The following is a 20822-nucleotide window of genomic DNA, read 5'->3' on the forward strand; positions in this document are numbered from 1 at the left end:
GGAGGGGATGGATGTGAGAGAGGAGATTATTCAAGTCCCTTACTCCCTAATGAGGGTTATTTACACGGCATTTACCTCCATCCACTTGGTCCCTGTTGCCTTTGATCCCATCCCTCATTCCAACCTTCTAGACAGTCATGCAAGGACCTCAACTGGGGAATTTTCAGAGGTGGGCTGACAAAGAACCAAGTGAGCTGACCCTGACAGAAACACTTAAGAGGCTTTGCAGGGGATTAAGTGACTGTATTTTAATCTTGTATTTTAATTCGTTGTGGGGATGAGTCGTGGGTCTGCCTGGGGCTGTGGAGTCTCTCTCCATCCCTGTCCCTGGCTGCAGATGCTCCTGGGACAGATGGACCAAGTGGAGCAGGCAAAAGACAGTATTTCCAGGAATTAATTTGAGTTGCTCTTTCCCTAAATGAAAAGCCTGATATTAAAATTATCCTTGAAAAGGACTTTTTTTTTTTTTTCCCCCCTTAAATTTATGAACTGCTCTGTGGTCTTTGGAGACAATTATAAATTATAGAGCAGCCATATATCTGAGCCAGAGTTGGAGGCAAAGGGGCTCTGTCAGGGAGAGCAGCTGTGGGGGCAAGGGGAAAAGGATTTAGACTTTTTTAGGCTTTTTTTTTTTACTTCCTGAGCTCATTTTGGTTCTGATCCCAAATCCTTGGAAGATGTTGTGTATTCCATTTCCCATTAACTCTCACAGACTTCAGAAAGCCTTTTTCTGAGCAGAAATTGGGATTGCAATGCCAGATCAGCGCAGTGTCCTATCTCCAAAAGCTGCCAGCAGCAGATGCTCAGGGAAAAAAAAAAAAGTACAAGAGAGTTTTGCTGGAGCAATAAATTTCATGTGGGAAGTTGGCTGGGGGCTGCACAAACAATTATTCTTAACCTGTCCTTGCCCAGATGGGTTCCTGAGATAAAACACAAGGGTCACAAGGATTTGAAATGCTGCTGGATGTGGGAGAACTGGAAGGGTCATCTGTGTTCCCATGTAGCCCTGAGCGTTAAATGACAAGAGAACGGTGAGGGGTTGAAGGGAAAGGTCATGAGGAGAAGCAGGGGGCAAGTGGAAAGCCTGGAAGGGGTGGAGGTGTCCAAGAGGTTGCAGACCCATTTTGAGATGGTTTTGTCGGGATTCAGGGGTCATCTGTGTTCCTGTGTAGCCCTGAAGTTTAAGAAATGACAACAGGATAGGGAAGGGTTGATGCTTGTTTGTTTTCTTGCAGTTCCTCTCTGCAGCTCCTTGAATCCATCCCCAGGGCAAGAACATTGGGAGGATTTCTGGGAGTGCCTCACAGAACACCATTCCTGACAAAGCGATGGGTTTATACGGATTTGGAGTTGCAGGGGAGAGTTTCATACATGGTGGCTTGCAGGAGCACTGTCCCATCCCCTCACATCTCCTGTGTCCTCTCTGGGGATCCATAGAGCACAAACCCCAGATTTGGGGCTGCCCTAATCCCAGTAGATACACTGGTACTACTGGGCATCAATTTGCCCATTTTTAGAGGGTCTAATTGTGCCCAAATCACTTTGGCTCTAATTGCCCCACGTGGGAAACACGGATTTATAGTGACAACTGCCCAGTTTGTGTCACTGGGGCACAGAGCTGTGTCCCCGAGGGCCATGTGGCCTCTCTGCAGGCCAGCTCATGGCAGACAGAGAGCCCAGGTGGCTCAGCTTTCCCACTGTGCTCTCCCAGGAAGGGCTGGCTTTCTCCTTGACTTGTTCCACGTTTTCTGCCAGAACAGCCTTTGTTAAAAGAAAAGACTGAAGGGGTTTAAATGATGACTTTGTGCAACGCTGTAAAGCTGCCTGGATTTATCATGGCATCCCTGAATATTTTGGGTTAAGGAAGGGACCTCAGACCTCACCTTGTTCCACTCCCTGCCATGGGCAGGAACACTTTCCACGAGGTTCCCTCAATCCCTGTCCAAGCTGGCCTTGAACACCTCCAGGGATGGGACATCCTGAGAGAAAACAGCGAGAGATGGAGTCTCAAGGTTTTTGGTGAGTCCACCAAATGAGGAGAGATAATTTTGGGGAGACTGGCACAGCTGGTTTCTGGCTTTGTGAGTTCCAGGGTACCAGCCCTGTTCCTGCAGAGTGGGGTAGGAGGATGCTGGCTGGGTTGTCCCTGCCATGGGGAGCAGCAGTGCATCCTCGGGGTCCCCTCATCCCTCCTTGGGATTTGTTCAGCCTTGTGAGGCTGTGTTTTGCAGGTTGCACTAAAGATGGGATGGTTTCACCATCCATTGGGTGCAGCTGCCTTTCACAACCTCTGGTGACAGGGACAGGTGGCTTTCCCGAGCATTCAGGATCCTGTTCCCCCCCAGCTTCTCCTCAGCTCCCCTTTTGCCCTCTGCCATGTCCCCATGGCACCCACCCATCCATCCCACCATCCCTCGTGTGGGAAGCTGAGGCCACTTTTTGTTTGTTTATTTTAATTATCATCTTTCTCCGTGGCTCGGCGCTCCCGCAAGGGAGACAGCGTCCGTGTTAATGGGATTATGTGTGCTGTTTGCTGATGTGGACGTGCTCACCACTTCCTCTCCCTTTGAATTTCACCCGGATAATTGATTTCTGTCTCTTCCTTGGCACTTGCTTTTGCAGCACGGGGTGTTATTAGTCCCCTTTTGTTTCATTGCTGAGAGATGAAGCCTTTACACGGCAGCCCAAGCACAAACAATTGTTGGATCTCTCATTTTCTTTATTAACTAACTGGGGATTCCAGGCAGCTAGAAGCCCTCAGAGAGACGTAATAACCTCAGTGATGGATTGGGAGCAAGGCAGCTCCTTCCTGCTGCCAAGAGGTGGGCTGGATTATCCAGGTCTGGATTGTTGGTCATGAACCTAAGTGGACTCTTGCTGTCTCCTGCCCGCCCATGTATCCCAAGATGCTGGGAGCTGAGGGAGCAAACCCTTCCCTGTTCTGCATGTGAGGGGCTGAGGGTGGGCTGAGATCTGTGGCACTGGCACAGAATTTCCTTCTGCTGTGGCTAGCGGGGAGGGAAGAGAATCGTGGAATGGTTTGGGTTGGGAAAGAGGTTAAGGCTCTGTGCAGTCCCACCCCCTACCATGGCCAGGGACAGCTTCCACCATCCCAGGGTGCTCCAAACCTCATCCAGCCTGGCCATGGGCCCTTCCAGGGATGGGGCAGCCACAGCTTCTCTGGGCAACCTGTGCAGGGCCTCCCCACCCTCACAGGGAAGAATTTTTCCCCAATATCCCATCTAATCCTGTCCTCCTTCCCCTTAAGGCCATTCCTTCTTGTTCTGTCACTACAAGGGAGAACGGCCTTAAATGAGATGGTGGAAGGTGGCTGGTTCTTCTTAAACTGGGACATGCAGATTTAGGAAAAGCGGCATTCCAGGAGAACAGGCCAGTTTCAAAGGGGGGTTTGAACAGAACCAAAAAATGCAAGGAAGATTAAAACATTTTTGCAAGATTTCAAAATGTAATTTTTTTTTTTCCTGGAAAAAAACAAGTGATTTTCTGGCTCAAATTATAAGATTGAAGCGTAGTTGAATTTTTCTTATAATTAATAAGCAAAAACATGTGAAATCTAAAGGTCACGTTGACTTCGGCCCAGCTTTCCTCGAGTTTGACTAATTTGAGAGTTTTGGTTTATGGCTTCTTCCCCCCTCCTTCTCTGCACGGGAAAGGGCAAATTTTTTATAGAGTGGGAACAGTTATTTTCTTCCCAGCTTTTTCCCAACTGCAGAGATTTCCATAAGAACATCATGTCTAATGCCATACAAACACTCCGAGCATGGAGAAGACATTGGGCTGTTAAAGAGAACTCAACTCCATGGAAAATAAATACAGTTGGGTCCTCACTTGTTAGACTGGCCTTTGCTCCAGTCTCTGGGCAGAAAGGGGACGTGCTCTCCCCAAACACAGGGACTGGCTCCTCTCTCTGCCCTTCTGGCTCTTGGCTTTGTTTTCTTCTATTTGCATAATTTCTCGGCTTGTTTTCCCTTCTCATTGTTTTTTTTCTCCTTTCGCTTCTCTTCATTTATTTCCTATTCTCTTGCTGCCTATTTTCTCTTTGATTTTTGCTTTGTTTCTTCCCTCCCTCTCTAGCCTCAAATGCGGGTAGTATGAATGAGTGATTTCTAGAAGGAATAAAACCAGTTAAAAAGGCAAAAAAAGCAGCAACATTTTCTGTGCATCACGGTGTAAAATGTACAATAATCAAGCAGAACCACTCTAAATGAATTATGGCAAAAAAATGCAGATTACCAACATGTCAAATACTATTAGCGCTGAGATTTGTAGAAGCAATGTATGCACAGAGGAAGGGGTTTTGTATTTTAGTTTATTTCAGCCTTGCTTTCTTTGTAGAGCGAGCACCAGCCACTCCTAACAGCTGGGTTTGGTGCCTTGAATGAATTACTGATAAAAAAAGAAAAGCAGGACCTTTTCCCAGGACCATTTCTCACCGTCTCAAGTACCAAGGTGTGACTTCTTGCAGGAACTTCAGGTGTGTTCCTGTGTATGTGCAAAAGTCTCATTTCCTTGGATGGGATTAATGATCCCTTATTCCAACTGGAGAAGGGAAATGGAAGAGAATCAAAACTAAAAGGTCACAGAAAGAGGAATTCTGTCTAGAAATTTGATTTGCTGACGTGGACTAGAAAATCAAGGAAGGATGGCTTTAATTACAGGGATTCCTGAAGGACCCTAAAGTGTCTCGTGGCATCCTCAAGGACTGGTGGGGTTGGCAATTAGTTGGTGGCCCTGATGACCACTGGAAGAGGCCACCAGGGCTGTTCATGTTAAATACTCATGGAATCATAGAATATCCTGAGTTGAAAGGCAGCAACAAGGATTTTCCAAGACCAAGTCCTGGCCCTGCACAGGAGAGCCCCAGGAATCCCACTGTGTCTTCTAACTTAGCTCTCCCAACAGCCAAGTTTGAGGACCTCTGATGGGGACCCTTTCCTTCTCCAAGTTTTATGAATATTTATTATTAATAATATTGCCCTCCCCATTTTATTAACAAAGATTGCTCTTGAATGATCACAGCTATTTCTCCATGTATGGTGGAGTTTGGAAGGATGAGGAGCTCAGCCAGGAGATGAAAACATTCCGAGTTTGGCCAACAAACCCCCATCTCCACCTCATCCGTGTTTGCTCCGGAGTGGATTCTCTGAAGAGCACGAGGAAGGAGCACGACTCCAGCTCTCTTTCATCGAAGCTGCTCCATTTTGCATGAATAAATATTTGTTGGGCCAGCAGGCATTTTATAGCCCAACAGCTCGGGCACTCAGCCGGGATGGAGGAGACGTGTGCTCAGGCCCCCGTTCCAACATGTGGTTAATTATTTATCTGCAGCAGAATGGCTGAGACAACAAGCCAGAGGCCAGGTCTGCAGCCTCCATCGCTGGGATGTGTGGTTGCCAAGGGAGGCCATGCATTTTATCCCTGCAGATAAGTGGCTTCTTTAGGGTTCAAGTGGCTTTGCTGCTCTAGGTCTGAGCAAGAAAGATTAGACTGGATTTTAAAGATTGCTCCTGATAAATTGGGTTGGTCTGGGGAAGTGGTAGGGGGGGGTTGTATTTTTCTATGTGGAAATTTTCCAAGATCTAGGAAAGATGATGGCTCTTTGAAATGTGCAGCTTTTGCCAGGATGGGATAACTCTTTCCCTTCACATGTTTTCTATTTCTATTTCTCTTCTTCCTCGGACACCTTGCACCAGTTTCCCTTCTCAAAGGACAAGTTGTCCAGCCTGGATTTTGTCCAGGCTGTCATCTACCCGCTGCCCAAGGAACACTGCACAAGAGGACCTGTTTAGTGCAGGGATCCTGGGAAATCTCTTTGAAGAGCTCAACTGATGCTGTTGTACACCATAATGACACAAAGACTCTGACTTCAGAAGGCTGAAAATGATTCTTTTATTTTTGGGATGTGTCTCTCCTTTTATACTATTCTACACAGACCAATTCCACTGGTGGCAAGAAGACAAACCTCTTCAATCACATTGGTCAGACCAGAGGGACATCAAGAAGAAGTCCCTCCTAGGGAAATTATGTAAACAAATCTGCCCTTACAAAAACATGTCTCTTGTTTACAGAAAATTCCCTGGGAAAGGAATTTCAGAAAACCAAAACATGTCAGGCAGGGAACCAGGGCTACACTCAAGGTTCAGCTGAGGTGGCTGTCGAGGCACCATGTGTGTCCTAGACCAGAGGTCAGCAAAGAGGTCACCTTACTCAAGACACAGGCATTTAGTTTAAAGTCAGTTAATTAGCAGCTGAATTAAAGTGAAATAAGTTGTAGTCTAATAGACCCATGGCTTGCAGAGGTTTCTCCCACCCATGCTTTTCCAGAAGGGCTGAGACTTGAGAGATGTCATGTGGTCACTAATGAAGACACGTTCTGAAGTCTCCAGCAGTTCAGACTCTCATCCTCTGCTATTGAGTGGGAAGAAAAAGGTCACCTTCCTTGACCTCCCCCAGGCAGATCTTATGCCAAAGCAAAGCTGCAGCTCCTTGACAGAAAGGCTGGGAAGCAAATTAAACAATACAAAGTGTTTGTCAACCCTCTGAGGCTTCTTCATCACTGATTTGCAAAATCATGCTGCTCCAACCGGCTAAAAAGTGTCTGGGATACTTCAAAAAAATTACACAATCAAAACAATTGACTCAACTAGGAAATGCTTTAGAAAACCTGTTTAGGTTTTTTTAAAAAAAACTTTGGGCATCTTCTTACTGGTGGTTAATAAGAAATAATGCAGGAGGTGTGCAGTTAGTAATGGGAGGTTCCAGCCCCCCTAAGACTTTGGATTTGGTCTGTAAATGAAAACAGTTTCAAGGTGTAGGTTTAATCTAAACCTGGAGGAAGTTTAGGCTCAACTTCAGGTTGAAACCTGCTCCTGCATTGAGTGGGGGATTAGATCAGGGGTGTCCAGAGGGCTCATCTGACCTGATGGCTCTGGTGAGAGACATTCTTCATGTCATTGCCATGTTGCTTGGATTTTCCTTTCAGAGTCATTTGAAAGGATGTCCCTGAGTAGGAAATCTTTACGATTACCTTGCTCTGGTTTTCTCTAAACACTGGATTCCTGCGGAGTGCCAGAATAACGACATTGAGATGGTCAGTGAGAGCTGGGGAAGCCTCCCAGCCATGGCACAGGTTCCAGTTCCCAGTGCTGATGTCCTTGGTGGCTGGGCTGCCCCAAAGGTGACAGTGACTTTATCCAGTGCCATTTGTCCTGTTGTTTGCCCGGTGTCTGAATCCATGTTTCTGCTGAGGAGCAGCTCGAGGACGGCCATGTGTGTAGTGCCACGTTTTATATTAAACAAAAATAAATTCCCTCTAACGTGAGCTTTTCAGACAGGTTGTCCTAATATATTAACTTCTGTCTGTGTTTTGAATAGTCAATTTCACGGTGAAATGAGTTCTTAATAATATATTTACCACCTGGGAGAAATCTCCCAGCCATCTGGAAAGGAGTGGGGATTTAGTGCCTCCAAATGGAGATTGTTTTTTTATTTATTTATTTTGCCCACGGTTTATTCCCTCCCCCAGATCAGACCCAGAGGATGCTTTGGGTCTGACTTGACCATTGCAGCAGGTTTCTGGGTCTTTTGCCCCATTTCCAGTCTGGCAGGAGGTTCCCTGCCCATGGTAGGGGGGTTGGAAACAGATGATCCTTAATGTCTTTTCCAACGCAAACCATTCAGGGATTCTGGGATTTCTTACTGGTATGGAGGTGTCAAGAAGCATGTGGAGGTTCTCCACAGCTTCTCAGGCTGGAGACTGGTGTTAGGGCAGCATGGGGCCATGTCACCTTCACCAAGCCTAAGCTGGGATGTCTTCTGTCCCAGGCACTGAGGGACCTGTTTGGAGGAAGAGGAATTTTTCTCTTAGGTCCTGGCAAAGCCTTTCCCTTCGGATGGAGATGTCAGTGATACATGGCCTAAATCCAGGCTGGTTTGTGTAATACATCTTTGGAACTCCGCTAGAACAGGAGCCAGATGCAAACCAAGCTATCCCCTGATTATGTGGGGGAAATGGTGAATTCATCATCACTCGAAGCCTTTTAAGCAAGACTGATTGTCCTGCTAAAACCCAGCCAGCGCATCAGCAAGAAGTGTTCGGGTTTGCTGGTGTTTGCCTGAGTGCAGGGGAATAATCCCTGTGTTTGCTCCGGGGCTCACGGGGTGAAATTGCATGGCTTGGCTTCTCCAGGCTGTCAGCTTTGATTGTCCCTTCTGGCCTTAGACGTTGTGGATTGATGGAAACTCATCACGGCCTTTCTCTGGTGTCCTCACGTAGCTCCCCCACGTGCTTAACCTTCATCTTTTATATCACTGAAGTCGGAAATTCCCACGTGGCTGAGAGAACTTGGTGCTCGCCCAACACAAGTCCCTGTGGAAGTGGAATCTGATGGCTCCAGGGCTTGAAAATCATTAATTTTGTTTGCAGAAGTGATAGCATTAGGGATATTAGCATATCCCCACCCCCTGCTTTTGCACAGGTCGCTTGTGTGACACGAAATGAAACTTTTTGCTGGGAGATTTTGCAAAAGCCACGTGGGATGTCATTGAATTCCCAAAACTGCTCAGAACACGTTTGCACATGTCATTGCAGGGGGAAAGCTCTGCAGCCTTGCTCTTGGAATTTTTCCGTGCTGCGGGAATATGTGTAATCTGGTGGATTTTATCTGCCAAAATCTTCCTGTTGGGAAGACAAGAAGGTTTAAAAGTGAGGGGGCAGCAAAGTTAGCACAGACCCATCTCTCCGCAGTCACAGAATCCTGCTCTGTAATTTCCAGTGCTGTTGTATATGCAAATTAAAGGCATGAGGTCGCAGACTCATGGAATGGTTATTATCCTTAAAGATAATATAGTTCCACCCTCTGCCATGGGACACCTTCCACTATCCCAGGTTGCTCCAAGCCCCATCCAGCCTGGCCTCAGACACTTCCAGGGATCAAGGGGCAGCCACAGCTTCTCTGGACAACAAGTCTGCCATCCCCAAAAGACATCTTAAATCTCCATTTTTTTTTTATTTTTTTTTTTTTTTTTGGACTAAATAAGTTCAGGAAGGAAAGCAAGTCCCAACTTTCCATTTTCCACTGTTACACTTTGCAGGCCGGAAAAGGGTGAGGAGAAGGGTTGAAGGTCCCCTTCAACTGAGGTTGAAAGCATTAAGGTTTTGTTTGTCAAAACCATTTATCCCACCTATTTCAGCAGTGCGTGGCCAGGATGCCTCCAGCCGTCCACACATTTGAACTCCACAGTCTCTAATTGGGTGCAGACACCTGGCAGCTCCTGAAATATGTATGGGAGAGGGGAAAAGACAAAGGGGAGTCCTGTTAGGGCTGCATTTGACATCAGGTTCCACCAAACCCCTGGATTTAGCTCTCCTTGAACTTGAAGTTGGCAATAATTGAAGACCAGATTTGGCAGCTGCTGTTCTGACATGATATTGCTGCCGGGTGTTATGAAAACCACTAGAGCCAGAAACCAGTGCAATATTCTCTGCTTGGAGTTTGAGCTTTCAAACATTTGAAGCATCAATCTCTCGCTAGCGGCTCCTGAGCTATCAGCTCCTACAATCAGGTGGAAAAGAGTCTTTCAAAAGTGCTTAGTTACTGGAACAGTACAAATGCTTTCTGGACCAGTAAATGCTTCCATGTATTGGTCCCGGAGCATGATTAGGATGATAAAAATCTGCACCCTGAGCAAATGCACTGCCTGGATGCTCCTATTGCTGAAATGTCAAAATAACCAGGAGGGTAAGAAAGGATGCAGGGCCCTGGCATCAGTTATCTCATCCTACGGGGCTGCTTCCAGCTGTGTTCTTGCTTTTGTTTCGTGGCAAATGAGTGATTTTCCCTCTTGATCTTTTAATGTGAAATCTTTGTTCTAGAGTCTCTGAATAGGCTGATCCCATTGTCCTCACCCCATGGATTTATTTGTAAGATTTAGGGTGATTCAAGCTATACCTGAAAGTTTTAGAGACATGGATGATCTTTGGGGCATGTGGGGGGTCAGACATACACTTGGGTCTAACTAGAAAATGCAGGAAGTTTATTAATCCTTGTTTGATGTTGTCAGGATCATAACTGGACTGTTTTAATTAATTCAATGATCATGATTCATGTGTCTGAGTGCTAAGACAACGTTGGCGTGGCCTGAGCTCTGTCTTCCAGCCTTACAAATACAGAATCCGGACCTACATTGGGCAATCACTGCTACAAGCAGCACTTTTAGCTATTTAAGCTAATCTCAAACCTCTGTTTGTGATACTGGCACTGAAACTGCAAGTTATACTTTGCAGTTGCTGTGATTTTATCAGTTATAATGGATATTGTGGGCTTGAACCCCTCAGGATGATGATTTGGGGGCTGAGGATTGTTGCTATTTTAACAGGACCTTGGTGGTATTAGTGCTTTTGACATCAAACGTTGGATGAAAACAACATTTTGTTGATTTTCTTGCATGATTTTGGTTTCACAGGGCAAATTACCCTGGATTCTTTTGCTTTTAAAAGCTACATGGCTGGTGAGCGATGGTGTGGGGCCAGATCCAGTGGAAGGAGCTAACAAACTCTGCACAAGGACCCGTTTCCTACCAGCAATGTTTTTGATTGTCTCAGCCCTGTCCCTAAAACAACTGTGGGGGTTCAATTTCCCCGTGTGACGTCACAGTGCCTTGGCCTCATTTATCTTGGGCCGATGTAAAAGGTGGGGATGTTTTCAATTGAAACCATCTCCATTCTCAGCCCATTTTGCAGGAGCCGTTTTACTGGTGATGTGACATGATATCAATAACAATGAGGTTTCTCGCTGCCTGCTCTCGTTGTTTATGGAAAAGGAGTTTCAGAAAACATATTATTATGGAGAATAATGGATGGGCTGTAGGGAGACAAGGAAATAATTGCATTGAGGGGGCTTGAAAACATCATAAAGGCAAGAATGGAGTTTGGTTGGACTCTCATGTCACAAGGTCCCAAGGACTAAACTAATTCCCCATAAATCTGCGCAGCCCATTTAGACTTACGGGATTTCTTTTCTTCCCTTCTCTACTAGATTTTTCCCCCCTCCTCTTTTCCTTTGAAGAAACACCACAGAGGAGATGGAAGTGAATAAAAGCCACCCAATCCCCAATTATGGTGATTAATTATCCGTTTGTATTTTGTTAGCACCTATAGATTCTCTGTCAGGGGGCTGAGAGTCATCCAAGCACAGGCTAGAAAAACACGCAGCCTTTTTCTAAGGAGCTTGGAGCTTTTTTTTAAAAGGAATGAATAAATATTAAAAATAAAAACAACTAAATAATTAAAAAGGAAAAGGAGCTGCCACAGAGTTGACATCCAGATCAGAAGTATTGCCAGCACTCTGACTGCTAAAACCTTTGCTCTGGGTTTATTTCAAACTGACAGAGGGCAGGTTTAGATGAGATATTGGGGAAAAATCCTTCCCTGTGAGGGTGGGGAGGACCTGGCTCAGGGTGCCAAGAGCAGCTGTGGTTGCCCCTGGATCCCTGGGAGTATCCAAGGGCAGTTTCCACAGGGCTTGGAGCAACCTGGGATAGTGGAAGGTGTCCCTGCCCATGGCAGGGGGTGGAACAAGATGATCTTTAAGGTCTTTTCCAGCCTGGACCATTCTATGATTCTCCTCCCTCCACTCCATTCTGCAGTTCTATGAATTTTGGCTGCTGTTGGGGAGATTTCAAGTTGTTGGAGCCATTAATTTATAAGCAGAACCTGTTTGAATTAGGTTGTAAAAATAAGTCCCTCTCAGGTGCCACGGCAGGAGGGAACTGAGAGGGCAGGATGAGATCCCCAGTTGTGTTTTTGGAGGAATTTGAGATCCATCGGGCATGAGGTTGGAAGGAGTTGGGCATCTCAATCCTTCCCACATTCCCAGTCCTGAGAGACACAGGGGAGAGCAAGCATCTTCCCAAAATTTGGCTGAACACTTCCCCTCCAGTGGTCCTCCCACAGGAATTCTCAGATTGCTCCATCACAAAACCCCCATTGACTGATTATTTCCCAGAGACATTTCCCCTCTCTTTTCCAGTCAGTCATTCCCGCCTCCCAGGCCCTGTAATTTTTATTTGCATTACATCAGTCTGGGGGAAAATTCCGAAAATCAGGACTTTGACCAGTTCTTTCCGAGGGAGAATGAAAAGGCCTTTTCTGCCTCGGGGAGGGGTTGTTTGTTCCAGCCTGGAAGCACGGCATTATAATTATCAAGGGATTAATCTGAAGGACTAAATTGGTGGTGGCTGGTCGTTACACAGCCACGGACTTCCTGGCATTTGGGGTCAAATTCAGGATGAATGAGACAATTGATATTGCTTGGGTGTGCTGGTTGTGTCATTTTTCAGCCCTGTTTTCTCCACATTCCTGGATTTTAGGATCCTCCATTAGTTCAATATGGACTCACGCTGGTTTAGCTCTGTCACAGCTGCCAAAACCTGTGACAACTTTCCGAGGGGATTTGTACACTTGCACCGGTCTGGAAGATTCCCTGTGGTGGGAACGGCTCCACGCACTCTCCCAACCCAATGTTGGATGAATAATTTCTTTTAAAATTCTTTTTCACAGCCGAGTTGGTGGCCAGGGCAAAGGAACAACATGGCCTTGAGGTCACCTCGGAGAAAAGTGGGGAGCTGGGTTTCATTCAGTGACGTCAACCCAGTGTTTCTGTCAAATCCTAATGAAACAGTTTATGCAAACGTGGAAACCGACCCATATGCTTCACTCAGCGTAGCCTTTTTTTAACCTTTTAGATAAATGTCAATTTCTTGGAATGACAATGACATTTCAAGTGAGAGATTGAAATGTAACACACAAGAAACATCATCCAGGAGATGTTTTGACTTCTCTGCAGCTCCCTCCTCTCCCCGTTCTATTTATTTTCCGCGAAAACTGTTCGCTAAACCTGACTTGAATCCACAGATAGTTTCGGTTCCTGAAAATGACATTTTCTAGCAAACACGCCGTCAATCGAAAACAAAAAGAAATCAATCTTACAGGCTCTGCTCACCCCTGGTGCCGGAGCCAGCCCTGGGCTTTACAGCACATGGTGTTGCTCAGAACCACTGGGGCTGGGACATGAGGGGCTTCTGACCCTCTCTGACATGCAGAGCTTTTGCTTTTCCCTCTTTGCAGCCCAGGAATTTTTCCATGTTGGATCAAATGCTGTGCTTTGGTGGCTCTCTGTAAGGTTGGAGAGGAGCATTTCAGGGCTTGGTCACCATCCTTGCTGGTGAAATGCACCAACCAGGCTCCTCTGTAATGAAAAACAGGATCAGAGAGTCCCAGAATGGTTTGGGTTGGGAGAGACCTTAAGGATCATCTTGTTTCAAGCCCATGCCAAGGGCAGGAGCACCTCCCACTGTTCCAGAGTGCTCCAAGCCCTGTCCAACCTGGCCTTGGACATTTCCAGGGATCCAGGGGCATCCATAGCTAACCTGGGAACCTGTGCCAGGGCCTCCCCACCCTCACAGGGAAGAATTTTTCCCCAATATCCCATCTATCCCTGCCCTCTGGCAGTGTGAACCCATTCCCCTTGTCCTGGCACTCCAGACCCTGGACCAAAGTCCTCCTCCAGCTCTCCTGGAGCCCCTTTAGGCCTTGGAAGGGGTTATAAGTTCTCCCCAGAGCCTTTTTCCTCTACAGGCTGAACATCCCCAGCTCTCCCAGCCTGTCTCCATAGGAAAGGTGCTCCAGCCTTTGGAGCATCTCCGTGGCCTCCTTTGCACTTTGTCCAGCAGCTCCATGTCCTGCTGATGTTGGGGTCCCACAGCAAGACACAGTGTTCCAGGAGGGTCTCACCAGAGTGGAGCAGGAGGGGACAATCCCCTCCCTGGACCTGGTGCTGATGGTGCTGGGAATGCAGCCCAGGACAAGGCTTGGCTTTTTGGGCTGACAGCACACATTCCCAGGTCAGGTAAGATCTGAGTGTCCTTGTCACACAGAGCAGAGCTCTGCATTGGCATCGTGAGCGCCTGTCTGCCCCGATGGGTAACGGAGACATGGAGTGGGGAATGACACAGCCTGGCACGGGATGAGCTGGGATTGGAGATATGGATTGGGCAGTGACACAGCCTGGCATGGGATGAGCTGGGATCGGAGATATGGGGCAGGCAATGACATCCAAGGCTTCCATGGGATGAGCTGGGATTGGAGATATGGAGTGGGCAATGACACAGCCTGACATAGGATGAGCCAGGACTGGGAGCAAGGTGCTGGCTCTGACTCAGGAGAGCGATGAAGTGCAAACCTCGAGTACTTCATCACTCAGGCTCTTGCTTAACTGCTGTCTTATGAATCAGTTGGTGCCCACATGATTCCCTGAGTCACCGTCTAGAAAGGGATAAACGCCGCTTCTCAGCGTCTCATCCAAATTGTCCTCCTTCAGCCCCTTTATTTTGGTTTGTGAAAGAAAAGCTTCAATTTACTGAGAGAGGAGATAAATCAAATCTTTGCTGTGCTGCTTTGCTTCTGTTTTACCCCAAAGAGTGTGTGGCTTTCATAGAATACAGAATGCTTTGGGTTGGAAGGGACCTCAAAGCTCATCCCATTCCACCCCCTGCTATGGGCAGGGACATCTTCCACTATCCCAGGTTGCTCCAAGCTCTGTCCAACCTGGCTTGGACACTCCTAGGAACATGGCAGCCACAGCTTCTCTGGGCAATGACCTGGGGAAGTCACAGCTGCGGGAAGGTCGCAGGGTGTGAGGATGGCCCTGTCCCCCCGCCTGCTGTCAGGCGGGTTTGTGGCACAGAGCAGGGTGCACCCATGTCACTCCCTCTGTCCAGTGTGAGCTCTCAACCTTCTTTACAGCCAGGGAAAATTAATGGCAGGCAGGTTTGGAAGGTAGATTATTTCATTATCATCGTAATTGGTGCTTATAATTAGTTGTTACTCTGGCGTGTGATGTGCCTTGAGCTCTGCGGCTGCAAAGTGCAGGAGCAGAAAGGAAAGGCTATTTTTATTTTATTATTAATTATGGCTGTTGTTTATTTTATTGGATATTTATGCACTTGCTGTTTCAATCAAGTAACCTCAGCTCGTTTGGCTTTGCAGCAGGCAGATGGTTGGGCTTTGCCTGGCCTGGCTCTGGTTCAGCTTGGGCTCTGCCTCCTGCTCTTCGGTCAGCCGTGCCTCGCTTTGCCCAGGAGAAAATTTGGAATAGCTCTGCCTGCCGCGCTCTGTGCTTGTGCTGTGCGTCCACAGGAATTGCAAACCCCGACATCAGCGATGCTGGACGCAGATCCCTTACTGGGGATCCGGAGCAGCATCGCTGCCTCTCCCGGCGGGGACCACCGCCAGCCCAGGCGTCTTGCTGGAGGACAGAAGCCTCTTGTCAAAGGCAAATCACCCTGGAAAAGCCGCAGATACTTGCTCTGAGTCAGGCAAAGGGCCCCCTTTGTGGTGCGTCAGCCTTTCCCCGCTGAAACAATAAATGGCCTTTTCCTCGTTAAGCTGACGCAACCCAACAAAGCGCCATTGATTTTGGTAGGTGCCTCATCAGTGACAGCCAGGCAGGGACGGGCTTTGTGACCCCACCGGCTTTTCCAGGCGCTCACGGACACGCGGCTGGGTTTTAATGAGCACTTGGGGCCACAAAGTGGGTCAGCACTTTCATCTGCTCTGCCTGGTCCCCCCAGCCCCGCTCCCTCCTGCAGCAGGGACCCGGGGATGTCACCGCGCGGTGGTACGAGCTGCCACATCCCGGGGCTGGCCCGAGGGGGGGTGTCAGGGTGGGGAGGGGTCCTGCTGGGACACGGGGCTGGACCTGCTGATGCGGCTCCCCACGGATCCCGAGCTTTGTGCCAGGGGCCGGCCTGGTGCGCTTTGAAGCCTGAAACCTTGAGCACTTCAAACGGCAGAGGACAGGGCGATGATGTATGGGAAATTAATATCTAACGGGGCTAAAAATTGTTCTGGATGTCGCCCGAACTCCCCTTCCCAGCTGAGCTCTATTTACTTTCATCCCAGGCAGAGCATTTAGCACAAAGAGACCCCTTGCACCCTTAATTTCCGAAAACACAAAGCCTTCCATTTCACCGCATCCAGCTGAAACCTTCCCCTTTTCTCTCTCATTTTCCGGCTCGCTTTTGAAACCCACTTCTCCCTCGCTGCAGCCTCTCAGGGGATGAAGCAGCAAAGTTTGGAAAGGAGAGCAGGTCGGTAACCCTTTTGTGGCCGGGTTGGTGCAGGGAGGGCACCCGTGGGTCAGCCCTGGCGGCAGCAGAGCCCCGCCGGCACCACGGGCACGTTTAGCACCGGTCAGTGCACGGGGGAGGATTTGTAACTGGAAATTGGGATGCTGGAATCTCATTTATGTCGCAGTAGGGGGATTGCAAGTGAGAGCTGCCTCTCTGGCACAGAGCAGAGCATCCCGGAGTTGTTTTGGCTGTAGGGCAGGGGAGGGAGGATGATTTCAACACCAGGGCACCAGCCGGGCTCAGCCCTGAGCTCTCAGTGTCACGTTGCTCTCCTATCTCTAGGCGCTGCACCCCATCTCGTTATCAGAGCTGGGAATGAGTTCAGGGAGGATTGCTCCACGCCGAGTGGGAACGGTGTGGGTTGGAATGAACCTGGCATTTCACACCCCAGCGCTGCGCGGACAGGGAGTGCCTCAGATTATCAATGCTGGGTGGGGAGAAAAAAAGTCAAAACAAGTCATGTTTGAAAACAACCTCGGGATTTTCCCAGGCTGATTTGCCGGCCCTCCTTTATAGGCTGGCGCAAAAAACACCAAAGGAAAAAACACCGAAGGAAATGTAGTTCCTTAGTGCTGACAGGTTAGAGGTGAGTGTTCCTGGGTGATCTCCCCGGGGGCAGCCCTGTGCCGAGGGCTCGGATAATTGGGATGGATCCAGCAGGGCTTTAAGAGGCAGAGCCGGTGCTGGGGCAGCAGAGCCCTTTCCGTGGGGTCCGACCCCACTGCTGCAATCCCGGGATCCTGTCGGACCGAGGTTTTGACTTCCCTGTAAACACAACCTGGGACTGCTGTGCCGAAATTGTGAAACAGGGAAGGGTGGGACCAGCAGTGCCCTGCCATCTTCCCGGCACCCAGCTTTGCCCCGGGGCCTTTCATTGCTGCAATTTTACCCGTGTCAATTCCAAGAGGTGTGTGAGTGCCCGGGGCAGAGGTGCCGCTCCCACTCTCTTGTGCCGCGGTGCTGCTGCAGGTGGGGCTTGGGCTGGGGGTGCTGACCCTGAACAGGGACCCCCCCTCCACTGCTGCTAGAAGGAGGCAGGAATTGCAGTCTGGGGGTGGAAACTTGTTCCTGGTGTAAGGGCTGGGTAGTTTTTAACTCCTTATATATATATATGTGTGTGTGTGTGTGTGTGTGTGTGTGTGTGTGTGTGTGTGTGTGTGTATATATATATATGTGTGTGTATATATATATACATATATTTATACATATAAATATATAAAACTCCTCATTTTTAACTCCTAGTTTATATACACACATATATATAAGTCTTTTTTTTAAACTCCTCATATATATATACACACACACACATATATATATAACTCATTTATTTTCAACTCATTGTATATATATACACGTATATGTATATGCTCAGAGAGGTTGTTGACTTCTCACCCTGGGAGTGTTCCAGGCCAGGCTGCAGCAGCCTGGTCTAGTTGGAGGTGTTCCTGCAGGGGGTGGAACGAGATGGGCCTTAAGGTCCCTTCCAACCCTAGCCGTTCTGTGATTCCGTGACTCTAATTTTCTATATATTTGTATACACTGGGTTGTTGAAGTGCTTGCAGCCACCGTGTGCCTTTTGGGGTCACATCACAGTGCAGTTGGGTCCCAATTGTGCCCTGGGAGCCCAAGACTGGAGTCTCAGGTGTGTGCAGGACATGGCTTTGTAGGTTGGTGCCTTCATGCCATGCTGTTTCTCTGCACTGGAGTGAAATTCCATATTTTTCACTTTTTGTTGCTTCTCAGCAGCCCCTGGAGAGCCCCTGTTAGTGCTACTGGAAGTCTGACATCTCCCCCTGGATATGAGCCAGCACGTGGAGCCTCCCCCAGCCCCTGCAGGGACAGTTTCCCGTGACCCCAGGGGTGTCCCTGAGCAGGTGCAGGTCCCGGGCACGTGTCCCTGGCCATGGCACCTGGAGCAGCTCCCAGCCCACATCTGCCAGCCACGACGGATCTACCATTCCCTGCGAGACCAGCGGCTCGCCAGCCATCCCTGCAAAGCTGGCACGTCTTCCATCACCCGAGGGCCTGATCCTCAGCTGGTGGGAGCTGGCACCGTGTCCCCCAGCAAACGGCCCAGCTGGTCCGTCAGCGGCTGCTGCTGCCCGTCCCTGAGCAGCCAAACCTGCAGCAGCCCAGGGCCAGTTGGAGCTGCTCCCCTCTCTCTGCCTCCCACTCTTTTCCTCACTTCTCCCTTTTAATTCTCTCCCCGTCTGTTCATCTCTCTCCCCTTCTGTTCATCCCTCTCTATTCTTGAGCCATCCTTCTTTTCCTTCCTTTTGGGAAGGAAGGGAGGAGAGCGATCCAACTCCATCGGTTTTTCCTCTACCCTTGCCTAAAATCTCACCAGGTTACACTGTGCTCTAATAGACTTTAAGCCAATCTGTCTAATGCCACTGCAAAGGTCAATTAAATTCACCCTAAAAAATTTACTCCTGGCTCATTATACATTTGGAAAATGACTTAGAAGCACAGGCTGCCCCAGAGGTTTCTGATATTTTCCTAATGAACATGTCTCTTAATGGAAAGAAAAGAAAGAAAACCAACACCAAAAAAAAAAACCCCAAAAAAAACCTCACAGCATTTTGAAAGGAATATTTTGCTGGTCCACTGGAGAGAGTAGAGTAAGGCTGAGCGTAAGGCGAAGAGAAGGAGGAGGGATGTGTGATGCAATGTCTCAGCGAGGTCATTACACCACCAGAGGAATTTTTTTAAGGAATTTGCTTGCCCAGGCATTTAGGCAAGAGCTTTGACCTTGTGTCCATGCCTGGCACCTCTTGCAGGGTGATTTGGCTTCGTGCTCTCAAGGCACTTCCACGTTGGCTCTGACTCAGGTGCACTCACAGCCCACCCACGGCTTCCTCACCCCGGCAGCGTTTCGTGCCTGCGGGGACTCGCAGGCTAAAGGAGGCAAAATTAATCAAGTGAATGATTAATTGCAAACTGTGACCCGGCTTGCTGAGAGTGACAACTTTGAAGGGCTTTTCAGGCTGAAGATGCTCAATGTGAAAGGCCTTTGTGGACCCTGAGAGGGTTTTTTTTTGGTTTGTTTTTTTCTTGAGAGAGTGGTGAGAGGCCTCTTGAAAGCCCTGTGCCTTTGAGGGCACAGAGCTATTTACTGCTCATCAGATTTGCATCCTCATTTCTAATGTGTAAATCCAGCCAGGTGCAGGACAGAAATAAATTCAAAGATGTTCACTGGTCCTTTGGGCACCCGGCTGTGGGTGCTCCCCACAGTGCCCAGGATTGGACTGATTTGGAATCCCTGTCAATAATGCAGAGGTTGTGTTAAATATGAACTGGATTTTGAATTTAGAATTTCATTTCCTGTCTTGCAAGTGGAGTTTCTCAATGAGGAGAAGTGGGGGAAGCAGAGCATCTCTCCAAGAGATTTCCTAGGAGTAGGAACCATTAAGAACCAGCAGAGGTGCTCGGAATTAAAATGAAGCAAATCAAGGCAATAAAAGCACAAACGTGACTTTGTCAAAGTCAACATGTTCCCTCGGGAAGTTTTAAATTTCAACAAAACAGCGTTTCTGACCAAACAAACAGCTCAAATCCCTCCCATTTGTGCAGGGATTTAATGGCCTGGGATGGTTTGTTGGGCAGGACTGAACGTGTAACATCCACTGGTGCAGAGATGCCGCCATTGGGTGTGCTGGGCTTCACCACACCCCGGCTTAGTCACTTAAATCATAGGGAGCTGGTTTAACTTGGTCATCTGCCAGCCAGGGAAGACCTTCCAGTGCCTAAGGAGGCTTCAAGAGAGCTGGAGAGGGACTTTGGAAAAGGGCCTAGAGTGACAGGACAAGAGAGAATGTATTCCCATTGCCAGAGGGCGGGGTTAGATGGGATATTGGGAAGAAATTCTTAGCTGTGAGGATGGTGAGGCTCTGGCACAGTTTACCCAGAGCAGCTGTGGCTGCCCCTGGATCACTGGAAGTGCCCAAGGCCAGGTTGGATGGAGCTTGGAGCAACCTGGGACAGTGGAAGGTGTCCCTGCCCATGGCAGGGGTGGCAGAGATGTTCTTTAAGGTCCCTTCCATCACAAACCCTTCCATGACCTGTGCTCCTCACAGACAGGGCAGTTCATCCCTTCCTGCAGCATGTGGCTAAAGGATGTGGGATACCTGGATTCCAGCCCTCTCCTTGTGTCTGGATGAAAAGCCCAGCCTAAGTACCATAATCTAAACCAGGCTGCAACTCCAGGCTGAGCCGCTGCCTTTTTCCAAGAAGCTGCTGGGAATTTTCTTGCAGAGCTGTTTTTTTGGCATGGGGAAAAGCTTCAGGGAAACCGAAAGCCTGGGCATAACTCCCTTCAGTTTGTCTTTAATTACAGCTAGGGAAGAGGTGGTAATTACAACACACCTTTCCCTTGCACAGATCCTCAGGTGGAATCAGCGCTCAGAAATATGCATACTAATCAGGAGCCTGGGTTTTGCCAGGGTTGCTGTTGTGTTGGTTGGGATTGAGCAGAGCGAAGCTGCCCAGATGGCATCCAGGATCTGGCTGGCAGAGGAGGCTTTGTGGAGCGACGAGGACAGGGAAAGCTGTTTTCTCCCTCTTGCTACGGATATTAGGCAGGAGCTGGGGACAGCGGGATGGTGCTTGCA

At 48.5% G+C, this 20822-nt stretch overlaps 1 protein-coding gene across 3 annotated transcripts in view; it reads left to right on the top strand.

The window, feature by feature from the left end:
• Window positions 1–20822, top strand: part of LOC136300898 (protein CEPU-1) — a 356401-nt gene that overhangs the window by 172178 nt on the left and 163401 nt on the right. The window contains exon 1 of one of the 3 annotated variants that reach the window (XM_066203609.1): window positions 16753–16798. The exons of the other annotated variants lie outside the window; for them this stretch is intronic. The gene's annotated coding sequence lies outside the window, so the exon portion shown is untranslated. Of the gene's footprint in view, window positions 1–16752; window positions 16799–20822 lie in introns of those variants that run through there. 3 annotated transcript variants of the gene reach the window in all.

The sequence above is a fragment of the Chamaea fasciata genome, unplaced genomic scaffold (genome assembly GCF_029207755.1).
Source record: "Chamaea fasciata isolate MVZ Bird 193981 ecotype frontalis unplaced genomic scaffold, bChaFas1.0.hap1 SCAF_24, whole genome shotgun sequence".
Classification (NCBI taxonomy): domain Eukaryota; kingdom Metazoa; phylum Chordata; class Aves; order Passeriformes; family Sylviidae; genus Chamaea; species Chamaea fasciata.